The sequence below is a fragment of the Phalangium opilio genome, unplaced genomic scaffold (assembly GCF_054372755.1).
Source record: "Phalangium opilio isolate 3A_F unplaced genomic scaffold, DU_Popi_V2 ptg000090l_1, whole genome shotgun sequence".
Classification (NCBI taxonomy): domain Eukaryota; kingdom Metazoa; phylum Arthropoda; class Arachnida; order Opiliones; family Phalangiidae; genus Phalangium; species Phalangium opilio.
The window spans coordinates 727610-743073 of NW_028324195.1; the positions used below are offsets into that span (position 1 = coordinate 727610).

The 15464-nt window shown below is 45.6% G+C and overlaps 9 non-coding genes across 9 annotated transcripts; all 9 read left to right on the plus strand.

Moving 5' to 3' along the window:
- Positions 1 to 1029: 1029 nt before the first annotated feature.
- On the plus strand, positions 1030 to 1103 carry TRNAP-AGG (transfer RNA proline (anticodon AGG)). Its single transcript has one exon. It is a non-coding gene; the product is annotated as a tRNA-Pro (tRNA).
- Positions 1104 to 3397: 2294 nt separating this feature from the next.
- TRNAP-AGG (transfer RNA proline (anticodon AGG)) lies at positions 3398 to 3471 on the plus strand. The gene has a single exon. It is a non-coding gene; the product is annotated as a tRNA-Pro (tRNA).
- Positions 3472 to 5945: 2474 nt separating this feature from the next.
- On the plus strand, positions 5946 to 6019 carry TRNAP-AGG (transfer RNA proline (anticodon AGG)). The gene has a single exon. It is a non-coding gene; the product is annotated as a tRNA-Pro (tRNA).
- A 1670-nt stretch (positions 6020 to 7689) lies between these two features.
- TRNAP-AGG (transfer RNA proline (anticodon AGG)) lies at positions 7690 to 7763 on the plus strand. The gene has a single exon. It is a non-coding gene; the product is annotated as a tRNA-Pro (tRNA).
- Positions 7764 to 10557: 2794 nt separating this feature from the next.
- On the plus strand, positions 10558 to 10631 carry TRNAP-AGG (transfer RNA proline (anticodon AGG)). Its single transcript has one exon. It is a non-coding gene; the product is annotated as a tRNA-Pro (tRNA).
- Positions 10632 to 11682: 1051 nt separating this feature from the next.
- Positions 11683 to 11756, plus strand: TRNAP-AGG (transfer RNA proline (anticodon AGG)). Its single transcript has one exon. It is a non-coding gene; the product is annotated as a tRNA-Pro (tRNA).
- Positions 11757 to 13105: 1349 nt separating this feature from the next.
- On the plus strand, positions 13106 to 13179 carry TRNAP-AGG (transfer RNA proline (anticodon AGG)). Its single transcript has one exon. It is a non-coding gene; the product is annotated as a tRNA-Pro (tRNA).
- Positions 13180 to 14230: 1051 nt separating this feature from the next.
- On the plus strand, positions 14231 to 14304 carry TRNAP-AGG (transfer RNA proline (anticodon AGG)). Its single transcript has one exon. It is a non-coding gene; the product is annotated as a tRNA-Pro (tRNA).
- An 890-nt stretch (positions 14305 to 15194) lies between these two features.
- Positions 15195 to 15268, plus strand: TRNAP-AGG (transfer RNA proline (anticodon AGG)). Its single transcript has one exon. It is a non-coding gene; the product is annotated as a tRNA-Pro (tRNA).
- The last annotated feature ends 196 nt before the right edge of the window (positions 15269 to 15464 follow it).

The window sequence follows — 15464 nt, forward strand, 5'->3', positions numbered from 1 at the left end:
TCTATTTAAATGCAACTAATTAAATTGCAGGCCTACGAGCTGAGCATGTTTTATTGTCATACTTCGTCCGTTGGTCTAGGGGTATGATACTCACTTCGGGCGTGAGTGGTCCCGGGATCAAATCCCGCACGGACCCGAGTTTTTGCAGAAGTGAATTAGTGACTATTTAAATGCAACTAACTACAGGGTAGGCCTATAGGTTGAGCGGGTTTTTATGTAACACACATGTCCGTTGGTCTAGGGGTACGATACTCGCTTAGGGTGCGAGTGGTCCCGGGTTCAAATCCCGGAGGAAGCCGACTTTTGCAGATGTAATTTAGCGACTATTTAAATGCACCTAATTAAATTGTAGGCCTACGAGCTGAGCATGTTTCATTGTCATTTTTCGTCCGTTGGTCTAAGGGTATGATACTCGCTTAGGGTGTGAGTGGTCCCGGGTTCAAATCCCGGACGGACCCGAGTTTTTCCAGAAGTAATTTAGCGACTATTTAAATGCACCTAATTAAATTGTAGGCCTACGAGCTGAGCATGTTTCATTGTCATTTTTCGTCCGTTGGTCTAAGGGTATGATACTCGCTTAGGGTGTGAGTGGTCCCGGGTTCAAATCCCGGACGGACCCGAGTTTTTCCAGAAGTAATTTAGCGACTATTTAAATGCACCTAATTAAATTGTAGGCCTACGAGCTGAGCATGTTTCTGTGTCATACTTCGTCCGTTGGTCTAAGGGTATGATACTCGCTTACGGTGTGAGTGGTCCCGGGTTCAAATCCCGGACGGATCCGAGTTTTTCCAGAAGTAATTTAGCGACTATTTAAATGCAACTAGTTAAATTGTAGGCCTACGAGCTGAGCATGTTTTATTGTCATTTTTCGTCCGTTGGTCTTAGGGTATGGTACTCACTTCGGGTGTGAGTGGTCCCGGGTTCAAATCCTGGACGGAAACGAGTTTTGCAGAAGTAATTTAGCGTCTATTTAAATGCAACTAATTAAATTGCAGGCCTACGAGCTGAGCATGTTTCATTGTCATACTTCGTCCGTTGGTCTAGGGGTATGATACTCGCTTAGGGTGTGAGTGGTCCCGGGTTCAAGTCCCGGACGGACCCGAGTTTTTCCAGAAGTAATTTAGTGACTATTTAAACGCAACTAACATCAAGGTAGGCCTAGGGGATGAGCATGTTTCAGGGTCATACATGGTCCGTTGGTGTAGGGGTATGATACTCGCTTCGGGTGTGAGTGGTCCCGGGTTCAAATCCTTGACGGAACCGAGTTTTGCAGAAGTAATTTAGCGACTATTTAAATGCAACTAGTTAAATTGTAGGCCTACGAGCTGAGCATGTTTTATTGTCATTTTTCGTCCGTTGGTCTAAGGGTATGGTACTCGCTTCGGGTGTGAGTGGTCCCGGGTTCAAATCCTGGACGGAAACGAGTTTTGCAGAAGTAATTTAGCGTCTATTTAAATGCAACTAACATCAAGGTAGGCCTAGGGGATGAGCATGTTTCAGGGTCATACATGGTCCGTTGGTGTAGGGGTATGATACTCGCTTCGGGTGTGAGTGGTCCCGGGTTCAAATTCTTGACGGAACCGAGTTTTGCAGAAGTAATTTAGCGTCTATTTAAATGCAACTAATTCAATTGCAGGCCTACGAGCTGAGCATGTTTTATTGACATACTTCGTCCGTTGGTCTAGGGGTATGATACTCGCTTCGGGCGTGAGTGGTCCCGGGATCAAATCCCGCACGGACCCGAGTTTTTGCAGAAGTGAATTAGTGACTATTTAAATGCAACTAACTACAGGGTAGGCCTATAAGTTGAGCGGGTTGTTATGTAACACACATGGTCCGTTGGTCTAGGGGTACGATACTCGCTTAGGGTGCGAGTGGTCCCGGGTTCAAATCCCGGAGGAAGCCGAGTTTTGCAGAAGTAATTTAGCGTCTATTTAAATGCAACTAATTCAATTGCAGGCCTACGAGCTGAGCATGTTTCAGGGTCATACGTGGTCCGTTGGTCTAGGGGTATGATACTCGCTTCGGGTGTGAGTGTTCAAGGGTTCAAATCCTGGACGGAACCGAGTTTTGCAGAAGTAATTTAGCGACTATTTAAATGCAACTAGTTAAATTGTAGGCGTACGAGCTGAGCATGTTTTATTGTCATTTTTCGTCCGTTGGTCTAAGGGTATGGTACTCGCTTAGGGTGTGAGTGGTCCCGGGTTCAAATCCCGGACGGACCCGAGTTTTACCAGATGTAATTTAGTGACTATTTAAACGCAACTAACATCAAGGTAGGCCTAGGGGATGAGCATGTTTCAGGGTCATACATGGTCCGTTGGTCTAGGGGTATAATACTCGCTTCGGGTGTGAGTGGTCCCGGGTTCAAATCCTGGACGGAACCGAGTTTTGCAGAAGTAATTTAGAGTCTATTTAAATGCAACTAATTACATTGCAGGCCTACGAGCTGAGCATGTTTCAGGGTCATACATGGTCCGTTGGTCTAGGGGTATGATACTCGCTTGTTTTTGCAGAAGTCAATTAGTGACTATTTAAATGCAACTAACTACAGGGTAGGCCTATGAGTTGAGCATGTTTTAGTTACACACGTGGTCCGTTGGTCTAGGGGTATGATACTCGCTTCGGGTGTGAGTGGTCCCGGGTTCAAATCCTGGACGGAAACGAGTTTTGCAGAGGTAATTGAGCGTCTATTTAAATGCAACTAATTAAATTGCAGGCCTACGAGCTGAGCATGTTTTATTGTCATACTTCGTCCGTTGGTCTAGGGGTATGATACTCGCTTCGGGCGTGAGTGGTCCCGGGATCAAATCCCGCACGGACCCGAGTTTTTGCAGAAGTGAATTAGTGACTATTTAAATGCAACTAACTACAGATTAGGCCTATCAGTTGAGCGGGTTGTTATGTAACACACATGGTCCGTTGGTCTAGGGGTACGATACTCGCTTAGGGTGCGAGTGGTCCCGGGTTCAAATCCCGGAGGAAGCCGAATTTTGCAGATGTAATTTAGCGACTATTTAAATGCACCTAATTAAATTGTAGGCCTACGAGCTGAGCATGTTTCATTGTCATTTTTCGTCCGTTGGTCTAAGGGTATGATACTCGCTTAGGGTGTGAGTGGTCCCGGGTTCAAATCCCGGACGGACCCGAGTTTTTCCAGAAGTAATTTAGCGACTATTTAAATGCAACTAGTTAAATTGTAGGCCTACGAGCTGAGCATGTTTTATTGTCATTTTTCGTCCGTTGGTCTAAGGGTATGGTACTCGCTTCGGGTGTGAGTGGTCCCGGGTTCAAATCCTGGACGGAAACGAGTTTTGCAGAAGTAATTTAGCGTCTATTTAAATGCAACTAATTAAATTGCAGGCCTTCGAGCTGAGCATGTTTCATTGTCATACTTCGTCCGTTGGTCTAGGGGTATGATACTCGCTTAGGGTGTGAGTGGTCCCGGGTTCAAGTCCCGGACGGACCCGAGTTTTTCCAGAAGTAATTTAGCGACTATTTAAATGCAACTAGTTAAATTGTAGGCCTACGAGCTAAGCATGTTTTATTGTCATTTTTCGTCCGTTGGTCTAGGGGTATGATACTCGCTTAGGGTGTGAGTGGTCCCGGGTTCAAGTCCCGGACGTACCCGAGTTTTTCCAGAAGTAATTTAGCGACTATTTAAATGCAACTAGTTAAATTGTAGGCCTACGAGCTGAGCATGTTTTATTGTCATTTTTCGTCCGTTGTTCTAGGGGTATGATACTCGCTTAGGGTGTGAGTGGTCCAGGGTTCAAGTCCCGGACGTACCCGAGTTTTACCAGAAGTAATTTAGTGACTATTTAAACGCAACTAACATCAAGGTAGGCCTATGGGATGAGCATGTTTCAGGGTCATACATGGTCCGTTGGTGTAGGGGTATGATACTCGCTTCGGGTGTGAGTGGTCCCGGGTTCAAATCCTGGACGGAAACGAGTTTTGCAGAAGTAATTTAGCGTCTATTTAAATGCAACTAATTAAATTGCAGGCCTACGAGCTGAGCATGTTTCATTGTCATACTTCGTCCGTTGGTCTAGGGGTATGATACTCGCTTCGGGTTTGAGTGGTCCCGGGATCAAATCCCGGACGGACCCGAGTTTTTCCAGAAGTAATTTAGCGACTATTTAAATGCAACTAGTTAAATTATAGGCCTACGAGCTGAGCATGTTTTATTGTCATTTTTCGTCCGTTGGTCTAAGGGTATGGTACTCGCTTAGGGTGTGAGTGGTCCCGGGTTCAAATCCCGGACGGACCCGAGTTTTACCAGAAGTAATTTAGTGACTATTTAAACGCAACTAACATCAAGGTAGGCCTAGGGGATGAGCATGTTTCAGGGTCATACATGGTCCGTTGGTGTAGGGGTATGATACTCGCTTCGGGTGTGAGTGGTCCCGGGTTCAAATCCTTGACGGAACCGAGTTTTGCAGAAGTAATTTAGCGTCTATTAAAATGCAACTAATTAAATTGCAGGCCTACGAGCTGAGCATGTTTCATTGTCATACTTCGTCCGTTGGTCTAGGGGTATGATACTCGCTTAGGGTGTGAGTGGTCCCGGGTTCAAGTCCCGGACGAACCCGAGTTTTTCCAGAAGTAATTTAGCGACTATTTAAATGCAACTAGTTAAATTGTAGGCCTACGAGCTGAGCATGTTTTATTGTCATTTTTCGTCCGTTGGTCTAAGGGTATGGTACTCGCTTAGGGTGTGAGTGGTCCCGGGTTCAAATCCCGGACGGACCCGAGTTTTACCAGAAGTAATTTAGTGACTATTTAAACGCAACTAACATCAAGGTAGGCCTAGGGGATGAGCATGTTTCAGGGTCATACATGGTCCGTTGGTCTAGGGGTATAATACTCGCTTCGGGTGTGAGTGGTCCCGGGTTCAAATCCTGGACGGAACCGAGTTTTGCAGAAGTAATTTAGAGTCTATTTAAATGCAACTAATTACATTGCAGGCCTACGAGCTGAGCATGTTTCAGGGTCATACATGGTCCGTTGGTCTAGGGGTATGATACTCGCTTGTTTTTGCAGAAGTCAATTAGTGACTATTTAAATGCAACTAACTACAGGGTAGGCCTATGAGTTGAGCATGTTTTAGTTACACACGTGGTCCGTTGGTCTAGGGGTATGATACTCGCTTCGGGTATGATACTCGCTTCGGGTGTGAGTGGTCCCGGGTTCAAATCCTGGACGGAAACGAGTTTTGCAGAGGTAATTGAGCGTCTATTTAAATGCAACTAATTAAATTGCAGGCCTACGAGCTGAGCATGTTTTATTGTCATACTTCGTCCGTTGGTCTAGGGGTATGATACTCGCTTCGGGCGTGAGTGGTCCCGGGATCAAATCCCGCACGGACCCGAGTTTTTGCAGAAGTGAATTAGTGATTATTTAAATGCAACTAACTACAGATTAGGCCTATAAGTTGAGCGGGTTGTTATGTAACACACATGGTCCGTTGGTCTAGGGGTACGATACTCGCTTAGGGTGCGAGTGGTCCCGGGTTCAAATCCCGGAGGAAGCCGAATTTTGCAGATGTAATTTAGCGACTATTTAAATGCACCTAATTAAATTGTAGGCCTACGAGCTGAGCATGTTTCATTGTCATTTTTCGTCCGTTGGTCTAAGGGTATGATACTCGCTTAGGGTGTGAGTGGTCCCGGGTTCAAATCCCGGACGGACCCGAGTTTTTCCAGAAGTAATTTAGCGACTATTTAAATGCAACTAGTTAAATTGTAGGCCTACGAGCTGAGCATGTTTTATTGTCATTTTTCGTCCGTTGGTCTAAGGGTATGGTACTCGCTTCGGGTGTGAGTGGTCCCGGGTTCAAATCCTGGACGGAAACGAGTTTTGCAGAAGTAATTTAGCGTCTATTTAAATGCAACTAATTAAATTGCAGGCCTTCGAGCTGAGCATGTTTCATTGTCATACTTCGTCCGTTGGTCTAGGGGTATGATACTCGCTTAGGGTGTGAGTGGTCCCGGGTTCAAGTCCCGGACGGACCCGAGTTTTTCCAGAAGTAATTTAGCGACTATTTAAATGCAACTAGTTAAATTGTAGGCCTACGAGCTAAGCATGTTTTATTGTCATTTTTCGTCCGTTGGTCTAGGGGTATGATACTCGCTTAGGGTGTGAGTGGTCCCGGGTTCAAGTCCCGGACGTACCCGAGTTTTTCCAGAAGTAATTTAGCGACTATTTAAATGCAACTAGTTAAATTGTAGGCCTACGAGCTGAGCATGTTTTATTGTCATTTTTCGTCCGTTGGTCTAGGGGTATGATACTCGCTTAGGGTGTGAGTGGTCCAGGGTTCAAGTCCCGGACGTACCCGAGTTTTACCAGAAGTAATTTAGTGACTATTTAAACGCAACTAACATCAAGGTAGGCCTAGGGGATGAGCATGTTTCAGGGTCATACATGGTCCGTTGGTGTAGGGGTATGATACTCGCTTCGGGTGTGAGTGGTCCCGGGTTCAAATCCTGGACGGAAACGAGTTTTGCAGAAGTAATTTAGCGTCTATTTAAATGCAACTAATTAAATTGCAGGCCTACGAGCTGAGCATGTTTCATTGTCATACTTCTTCCGTTGGTCTAGGGGTATAATACTCGCTTCGGGTGTGAGTGGTCCCGGGTTCAAATCCTGGACGGAACCGAGTTTTGCAGAAGTAATTTAGAGTCTATTTAAATGCAACTAATTACATTGCAGGCCTACGAGCTGAGCATGTTTCAGGGTCATACATGGTCCGTTGGTCTAGGGGTATGATACTCGCTTGTTTTTGCAGAAGTCAATTAGTGACTATTTAAATGCAACTAACTACAGGGTAGGCCTATGAGTTGAGCATGTTTTAGTTACACACGTGGTCCGTTGGTCTAGGGGTATGATACTCGCTTCGGGTATGATACTCGCTTCGGGTGTGAGTGGTCCCGGGTTCAAATCCTGGACGGAAACGAGTTTTGCAGAGGTAATTGAGCGTCTATTTAAATGCAACTAATTAAATTGCAGGCCTACGAGCTGAGCATGTTTTATTGTCATACTTCGTCCGTTGGTCTAGGGGTATGATACTCGCTTCGGGCGTGAGTGGTCCCGGGATCAAATCCCGCACGGACCCGAGTTTTTGCAGAAGTGAATTAGTGACTATTTAAATGCAACTAACTACAGATTAGGCCTATAAGTTGAGCGGGTTGTTATGTAACACACATGGTCCGTTGGTCTAGGGGTACGATACTCGCTTAGGGTGCGAGTGGTCCCGGGTTCAAATCCCGGAGGAAGCCGAATTTTGCAGATGTAATTTAGCGACTATTTAAATGCACCTAATTAAATTGTAGGCCTACGAGCTGAGCATGTTTCATTGTCATTTTTCGTCCGTTGGTCTAAGGGTATGATACTCGCTTAGGGTGTGAGTGGTCCCGGGTTCAAATCCCGGACGGATCCGAGTTTTTCCAGAAGTAATTTAGCGACTATTTAAATGCAACTAGTTAAATTGTAGGCCTACGAGCTGAGCATGTTTTATTGTCATTTTTCGTCCGTTGGTCTAAGGGTATGGTACTCGCTTCGGGTGTGAGTGGTCCCGGGTTCAAATCCTGGACGGAAACGAGTTTTGCAGAAGTAATTTAGCGTCTATTTAAATGCAACTAATTAAATTGCAGGCCTACGAGCTGAGCATGTTTCATTGTCATACTTCGTCCGTTGGTCTAGGGGTATGATACTCGCTTAGGGTGTGAGTGGTCCCGGGTTCAAGTCCCGGACGGACCCGAGTTTTTCCAGAAGTAATTTAGCGACTATTTAAATGCAACTAGTTAAATTGTAGGCCTACGAGCTGAGCATGTTTTATTGTCATTTTTCGTCCGTTGGTCTAAGGGTATGGTACTCGCTTAGGGTGTGAGTGGTCCCGGGTTCAAATCCCGGACGGACCCGAGTTTTACCAGAAGTAATTTAGTGACTATTTAAACGCAACTAACATCAAGGTAGGCCTAGGGGATGAGCATGTTTCAGGGTCATACATGGTCCGTTGGTGTAGGGGTATGATACTCGCTTCGGGTGTGAGTGGTCCCGGGTTCAAATTCTTGACGGAACCGAGTTTTGCAGAAGTAATTTAGCGTCTATTTAAATGCACCTAATTAAATTGTAGGCCTACGAGCTGAGCATGTTTCTGTGTCATACTTCGTCCGTTGGTCTAAGGGTATGATACTCGCTTACGGTGTGAGTGGTCCCGGGTTCAAATCCCGGACGGATCCGAGTTTTTCCAGAAGTAATTTAGCGACTATTTATATGCAACTAGTTAAATTGTAGGCCTACGAGCTGAGCATGTTTTATTGTCATTTTTCGTCCGTTGGTCTAAGGGTATGGTACTCGCTTCGGGTGTGAGTGGTCCCGGGTTCAAATCCTGGACGGAAACGAGTTTTGCAGAAGTAATTTAGCGTCTATTTAAATGCAACTAATTAAATTGCAGGCCTACGAGCTGAGCATGTTTCATTGTCATACTTCGTCCGTTGGTCTAGGGGTATGATACTCGCTTCGGGCGTGAGTGGTCCCGGGATCAAATCCCGGACGGACCCGAGTTTTTCCAGAAGTAATTTAGCGACTATTTAAATGCAACTAGTTAAATTGTAGGCCTACGAGCTGAGCATGTTTTATTGTCATTTTTCGTCCGTTGGTCTAAGGGTATGGTACTCGCTTAGGGTGTGAGTGGTCCCGGGTTCAAATCCCGGACGGACCCGAGTTTTACCAGAAGTAATTTAGTGACTATTTAAACGCAACGAACATCAAGGTAGGCCTAGGGGATGAGCATGTTTCAGGGTCATACATGGTCCGTTGGTGTAGGGGTATGATACTCGCTTCGGGTGTGAGTGGTCCCGGGTTCAAATCCTTGACGGAACCGAGTTTTGCAGAAGTAATTTAGCGTCTATTTAAATGCAACTAATTAAATTGCAGGCCTACGAGCTGAGCATGTTTCAGGGTCATACATGGTCCGTTGGTCTAGGGGTATGATACTCGCTTCGGGTGTGAGTGGTCCCGGGTTCAAATCCTGGACGGAAACTAGTTTTGCAGAAGTAATTTAGCGTCTATGTAAATGCACCTAATTAAATTGTAGGCCTACGAGCTGAGCATGTTTCTGTGTCATACTTCGTCCGTTGGTCTAAGGGTATGATACTCGCTTCGGGCGTGAGTGGTCCCGGGATCAAATTCCGGACGGACCCGAGTTTTTCCAGAAGTAATTTAGCGACTATTTAAATGCAACTAGTTAAATTGTAGGCCTACGAGCTGAGCATGTTTTATTGTCATTTTTCGTCCGTTGGTCTAACGGTATGGTACTCGCTTAGGGTGTGAGTGGTCCCGGGTTCAAATCCCGGACGGACCCGAGTTTTACCAGAAGTAATTTAGTGACTATTTAAACGCAACTAACATCAAGGTAGGCCTAGGGGATGAGCATGTTTCAGGGTCATACATGGTCCGTTGGTGTAGGGGTATGATACTCGCTTCGGGTGTGAGTGGTCCCGGGTTCAAATCCTGGACGGAACCGAGTTTTGCAGAAGTAATTTAGAGTCTATTTAAATGCAACTAATTACATTGCAGGCCTACGAGCTGAGCATGTTTCAGGGTCATACATGGTCCGTTGGTCTAGGGGTATGATACTCGCTTGTTTTTGCAGAAGTCAATTAGTGACTATTTAAATGCAACTAACTACAGGGTAGGCCTATGAGTTGAGCATGTTTTAGTTACACACGTGGTCCGTTGGTCTAGGGGTATGATACTCGCTTCGGGTATGATACTCGCTTCGGGTGTGAGTGGTCCCGGGTTCAAATCCTGGACGGAAACGAGTTTTGCAGAGGTAATTGAGCGTCTATTTAAATGCAACTAATTAAATTGCAGGCCTACGAGCTGAGCATGTTTTATTGTCATACTTCGTCCGTTGGTCTAGGGGTATGATACTCGCTTCGGGCGTGAGTGGTCCCGGGATCAAATCCCGCACGGACCCGAGTTTTTGCAGAAGTGAATTAGTGACTATTTAAATGCAACTAACTACAGATTAGGCCTATAAGTTGAGCGGGTTGTTATGTAACACACATGGTCCGTTGGTCTAGGGGTACGATACTCGCTTAGGGTGCGAGTGGTCCCGGGTTCAAATCCCGGAGGAAGCCGAATTTTGCAGATGTAATTTAGCGACTATTTAAATGCACCTAATTAAATTGTAGGCCTACGAGCTGAGCATGTTTCATTGTCATTTTTCGTCCGTTGGTCTAAGGGTATGATACTCGCTTAGGGTGTGAGTGGTCCCGGGTTCAAATCCCGGACGGACCCGAGTTTTTCCAGAAGTAATTTAGCGACTATTTAAATGCAACTAGTTAAATTGTAGGCCTACGAGCTGAGCATGTTTTATTGTCATTTTTCGTCCGTTGGTCTAAGGGTATGGTACTCGCTTCGGGTGTGAGTGGTCCCGGGTTCAAATCCTGGACGGAAACGAGTTTTGCAGAAGTAATTTAGCGTCTATTTAAATGCAACTAATTAAATTGCAGGCCTTCGAGCTGAGCATGTTTCATTGTCATACTTCGTCCGTTGGTCTAGGGGTATGATACTCGCTTAGGGTGTGAGTGGTCCCGGGTTCAAGTCCCGGACGGACCCGAGTTTTTCCAGAAGTAAATTAGCGACTATTTAAATGCAACTAGTTAAATTGTAGGCCTACGAGCTAAGCATGTTTTATTGTCATTTTTCGTCCGTTGGTCTAGGGGTATGATACTCGCTTAGGGTGTGAGTGGTCCCGGGTTCAAGTTCCGGACGTACCCGAGTTTTTCCAGAAGTAATTTAGCGACTATTTAAATGCAACTAGTTAAATTGTAGGCCTACGAGCTGAGCATGTTTTATTGTCATTTTTCGTCCGTTGGTCTAGGGGTATGATACTCGCTTAGGGTGTGAGTGGTCCAGGGTTCAAGTCCCGGACGTACCCGAGTTTTACCAGAAGTAATTTAGTGACTATTTAAACGCAACTAACATCAAGGTAGGCCTAGGGGATGAGCATGTTTCAGGGTCATACATGGTCCGTTGGTGTAGGGGTATGATACTCGCTTCGGGTGTGAGTGGTCCCGGGTTCAAATCCTGGACGGAAACGAGTTTTGCAGAAGTAATTTAGCGTCTATTTAAATGCAACTAATTAAATTGCAGGCCTACGAGCTGAGCATGTTTCATTGTCATACTTCGTCCGTTGGTCTAGGGGTATGATACTCGCTTCGGGTTTGAGTGGTCCCGGGATCAAATCCCGGACGGACCCGAGTTTTTCCAGAAGTAATTTAGCGACTATTTAAATGCAACTAGTTAAATTATAGGCCTACGAGCTGAGCATGTTTTATTGTCATTTTTCGTCCGTTGGTCTAAGGGTATGGTACTCGCTTAGGGTGTGAGTGGTCCCGGGTTCAAATCCCGGACGGACCCGAGTTTTACCAGAAGTAATTTAGTGACTATTTAAACGCAACTAACATCAAGGTAGGCCTAGGGGATGAGCATGTTTCAGGGTCATATATGGTCCGTTGGTGTAGGGGTATGATACTCGCTTCGGGTGTGAGTGGTCCCGGGTTCAAATCCTTGACGGAACCGAGTTTTGCAGAAGTAATTTAGCGTCTATTTAAATGCAACTAATTAAATTGCAGGCCTACGAGCTGAGCATGTTTCATTGTCATACTTCGTCCGTTGGTCTAGGGGTATGATACTCGCTTAGGGTGTGAGTGGTCCCGGGTTCAAGTCCCGGACGGACCCGAGTTTTTCCAGAAGTAATTTAGCGACTATTTAAATGCAACTAGTTAAATTGTAGGCCTACGAGCTGAGCTTGTTTTATTGTCATTTTTCGTCCGTTGGTCTAAGGGTATGGTACTCGCTTAGGGTGTGAGTGGTCCCGGGTTCAAATCCCGGACGGACCCGAGTTTTACCAGAAGTAATTTAGTGACTATTTAAACGCAACTAACATCAAGGTAGGCCTAGGGGATGAGCATGTTTCAGGGTCATACATGGTCCGTTGGTCTAGGGGTATAATACTCGCTTCGGGTGTGAGTGGTCCCGGGTTCAAATCCTGGACGGAACCGAGTTTTGCAGAAGTAATTTAGAGTCTATTTAAATGCAACTAATTACATTGCAGGCCTACGAGCTGAGCATGTTTCAGGGTCATACATGGTCCGTTGGTCTAGGGGTATGATACTCGCTTGTTTTTGCAGAAGTCAATTAGTGACTATTTAAATGCAACTAACTACAGGGTAGGCCTATGAGTTGAGCATGTTTTAGTTACACACGTGGTCCGTTGGTCTAGGGGTATGATACTCGCTTCGGGTATGATACTCGCTTCGGGTGTGAGTGGTCCCGGGTTCAAATCCTGGACGGAAACGAGTTTTGCAGAGGTAATTGAGCGTCTATTTAAATGCAACTAATTAAATTGCAGGCCTACGAGCTGAGCATGTTTTATTGTCATACTTCGTCCGTTGGTCTAGGGGTATGATACTCGCTTCGGGCGTGAGTGGTCCCGGGATCAAATCCCGCACGGACCCGAGTTTTTGCAGAAGTGAATTAGTGACTATTTAAATGCAACTAACTACAGATTAGGCCTATAAGTTGAGCGGGTTGTTATGTAACACACATGGTCCGTTGGTCTAGGGGTACGATACTCGCTTAGGGTGCGAGTGGTCCCGGGTTCAAATCCCGGAGGAAGCCGAATTTTGCAGATGTAATTTAGCGACTATTTAAATGCACCTAATTAAATTGTAGGCCTACGAGCTGAGCATGTTTCATTGTCATTTTTCGTCCGTTGGTCTAAGGGTATGATACTCGCTTAGGGTGTGAGTGGTCCCGGGTTCAAATCCCGGACGGACCCGAGTTTTTCCAGAAGTAATTTAGCGACTATTTAAATGCAACTAGTTAAATTGTAGGCCTACGAGCTGAGCATGTTTTATTGTCATTTTTCGTCCGTTGGTCTAAGGGTATGGTACTCGCTTCGTTTGTGAGTGGTCCCGGGTTCAAATCCTGGACGGAAACGAGTTTTGCAGAAGTAATTTAGCGTCTATTTAAATGCAACTAATTAAATTGCAGGCCTTCGAGCTGAGCAAGTTTCATTGTCATACTTCGTCCGTTGGTCTAGGGGTATGATACTCGCTTAGGGTGTGAGTGGTCCCGGGTTCAAGTCCCGGACGGACCCGAGTTTTTCCAGAAGTAATTTAGCGACTATTTAAATGCAACTAGTTAAATTGTAGGCCTACGAGCTAAGCATGTTTTATTGTCATTTTTCGTCCGTTGGTCTAGGGGTATGATACTCGCTTAGGGTGTGAGTGGTCCCGGGTTCAAGTCCCGGACGTACCCGAGTTTTTCCAGAAGTAATTTAGCGATTATTTAAATGCAACTAGTTAAATTGTAGGCCTACGAGCTGAGCATGTTTTATTGTCATTTTTCGTCCGTTGGTCTAGGGGTATGATACTCGCTTAGGGTGTGAGTGGTCCAGGGTTCAAGTCCCGGACGTACCCGAGTTTTACCAGAAGTAATTTAGTGACTATTTAAACGCAACTAACATCAAGGTAGGCCTAGGGGATGAGCATGTTTCAGGGTCATACATGGTCCGTTGGTGTAGGGGTATGATACTCGCTTCGGGTGTGAGTGGTCCCGGGTTCAAATCCTGGACGGAAACGAGTTTTGCAGAAGTAATTTAGCGTCTATTTAAATGCAACTAATTAAATTGCAGACCTACGAGCTGAGCATGTTTCATTGTCATACTTCGTCCGTTGGTCTAGGGGTATGATACTCGCTTCGGGTTTGAGTGGTCCCGGGATCAAATCCCGGACGGACCCGAGTTTTTCAAGAAGTAATTTAGCGACTATTTAAATGCAACTAGTTAAATTATAGGCCTACGAGCTGAGCATGTTTTATTGTCATTTTTCGTCCGTTGGTCTAAGGGTATGGTACTCGCTTAGGGTGTGAGTGGTCCCGGGTTCAAATCCCGGACGGACCCGAGTTTTACCAGAAGTAATTTAGTGACTATTTAAACGCAACTAACATCAAGGTAGGCCTAGGGGATGAGCATGTTTCAGGGTCATACATGGTCCGTTGGTCTAAGGGTATGGTACTCGCTTCGGGTGTGAGTGGTCCCGGGTTCAAATCCTGGACGGAAACGAGTTTTGCAGAAGTAATTTAGCGTCTATTTAAATGCAACTAATTAAATTGCAGGCCTACGAGCTGAGCATGTTTCATTGTCATACTTCGTCCGTTGGTCTAGGGGTATGATACTCGCTTAGGGTGTGAGTGGTCCCGGGTTCAAGTCCCGGACGGACCCGAGTTTTTCCAGAAGTAATTTAGCGACTATTTAAATGCAACTAGTTAAATTGTAGGCCTACGAGCTGAGCATGTTTTATTGTCATTTTTCGTCCGTTGGTCTAAGGGTATGGTACTCGCTTAGGGTGTGAGTGGTCCCGGGTTCAAATCCCGGACGTACCCGAGTTTTACCAGAAGTAATTTAGTGACTATTTAAACGCAACTAACATCAAGGTAGGCCTAGGGGATGAGCTAGTTTCAGGGTCATACATGGTCCGTTGGTGTAGGGGTATGATACTCGCTTCGGGTGTGAGTGGTCCCGGGTTCAAATCCTTGACGGAACCGAGTTTTGCAGAAGTAATTTAGCGTCTATTTAAATGCAACTAATTAAATTGCAGGCCTACGAGCTGAGCATGTTTCATTGTCATACTTCGTCCGTTGGTCTAGGGGTATGATACTCGCTTCGGGTTTGAGTGGTCCCGGGATCAAATCCCGGACGGACCCGAGTTTTTCCAGAAGTAATTTAGCGACTATTTAAATGCAACTAGTTAAATTATAGGCCTACGAGCTGAGCATGTTTTATTGTCATTTTTCGTCCGTTGGTCTAAGGGTATGGTACTCGCTTAGGGTGTGAGTGGTCCCGGGTTCAAATCCCGGACGGACCCGAGTTTTACCAGAAGTAATTTAGTGACTATTTAAACGCAACTAACATCAAGGTAGGCCTAGGGGATGAGCATGTTTCAGGGTCATACATGGTCCGTTGGTGTAGGGGTATGATACTCGCTTCGGGTGTGAGTGGTCCCGGGTTCAAATCCTTGACGGAACCGAGTTTTGCAGAAGTAATTTAGCGTCTATTTAAATGCAACTAATTAAATTGCAGGCCTACGAGCTGAGCATGTTTCATTGTCATACTTCGTCCGTTGGTCTAGGGGTATGATACTCGCTTAGGGTGTGAGTGGTCCCGGGTTCAAGTCCCGGACGGACCCGAGTTTTTCCAGAAGTAATTTAGCGACTATTTAAATGCAACTAGTTAAATTGTAGGCCTACGAGCTGAGCATGTTTTATTGTCATTTTTCGTCCGTTGGTCTAAGGGTATGGTACTCGCTTAGGGTGTGAGTGGTCCCGGGTTCAAATCCCGGACGGACCCGAGTTTTACCAGAAGTAATTTAGTGACTATTTAAACG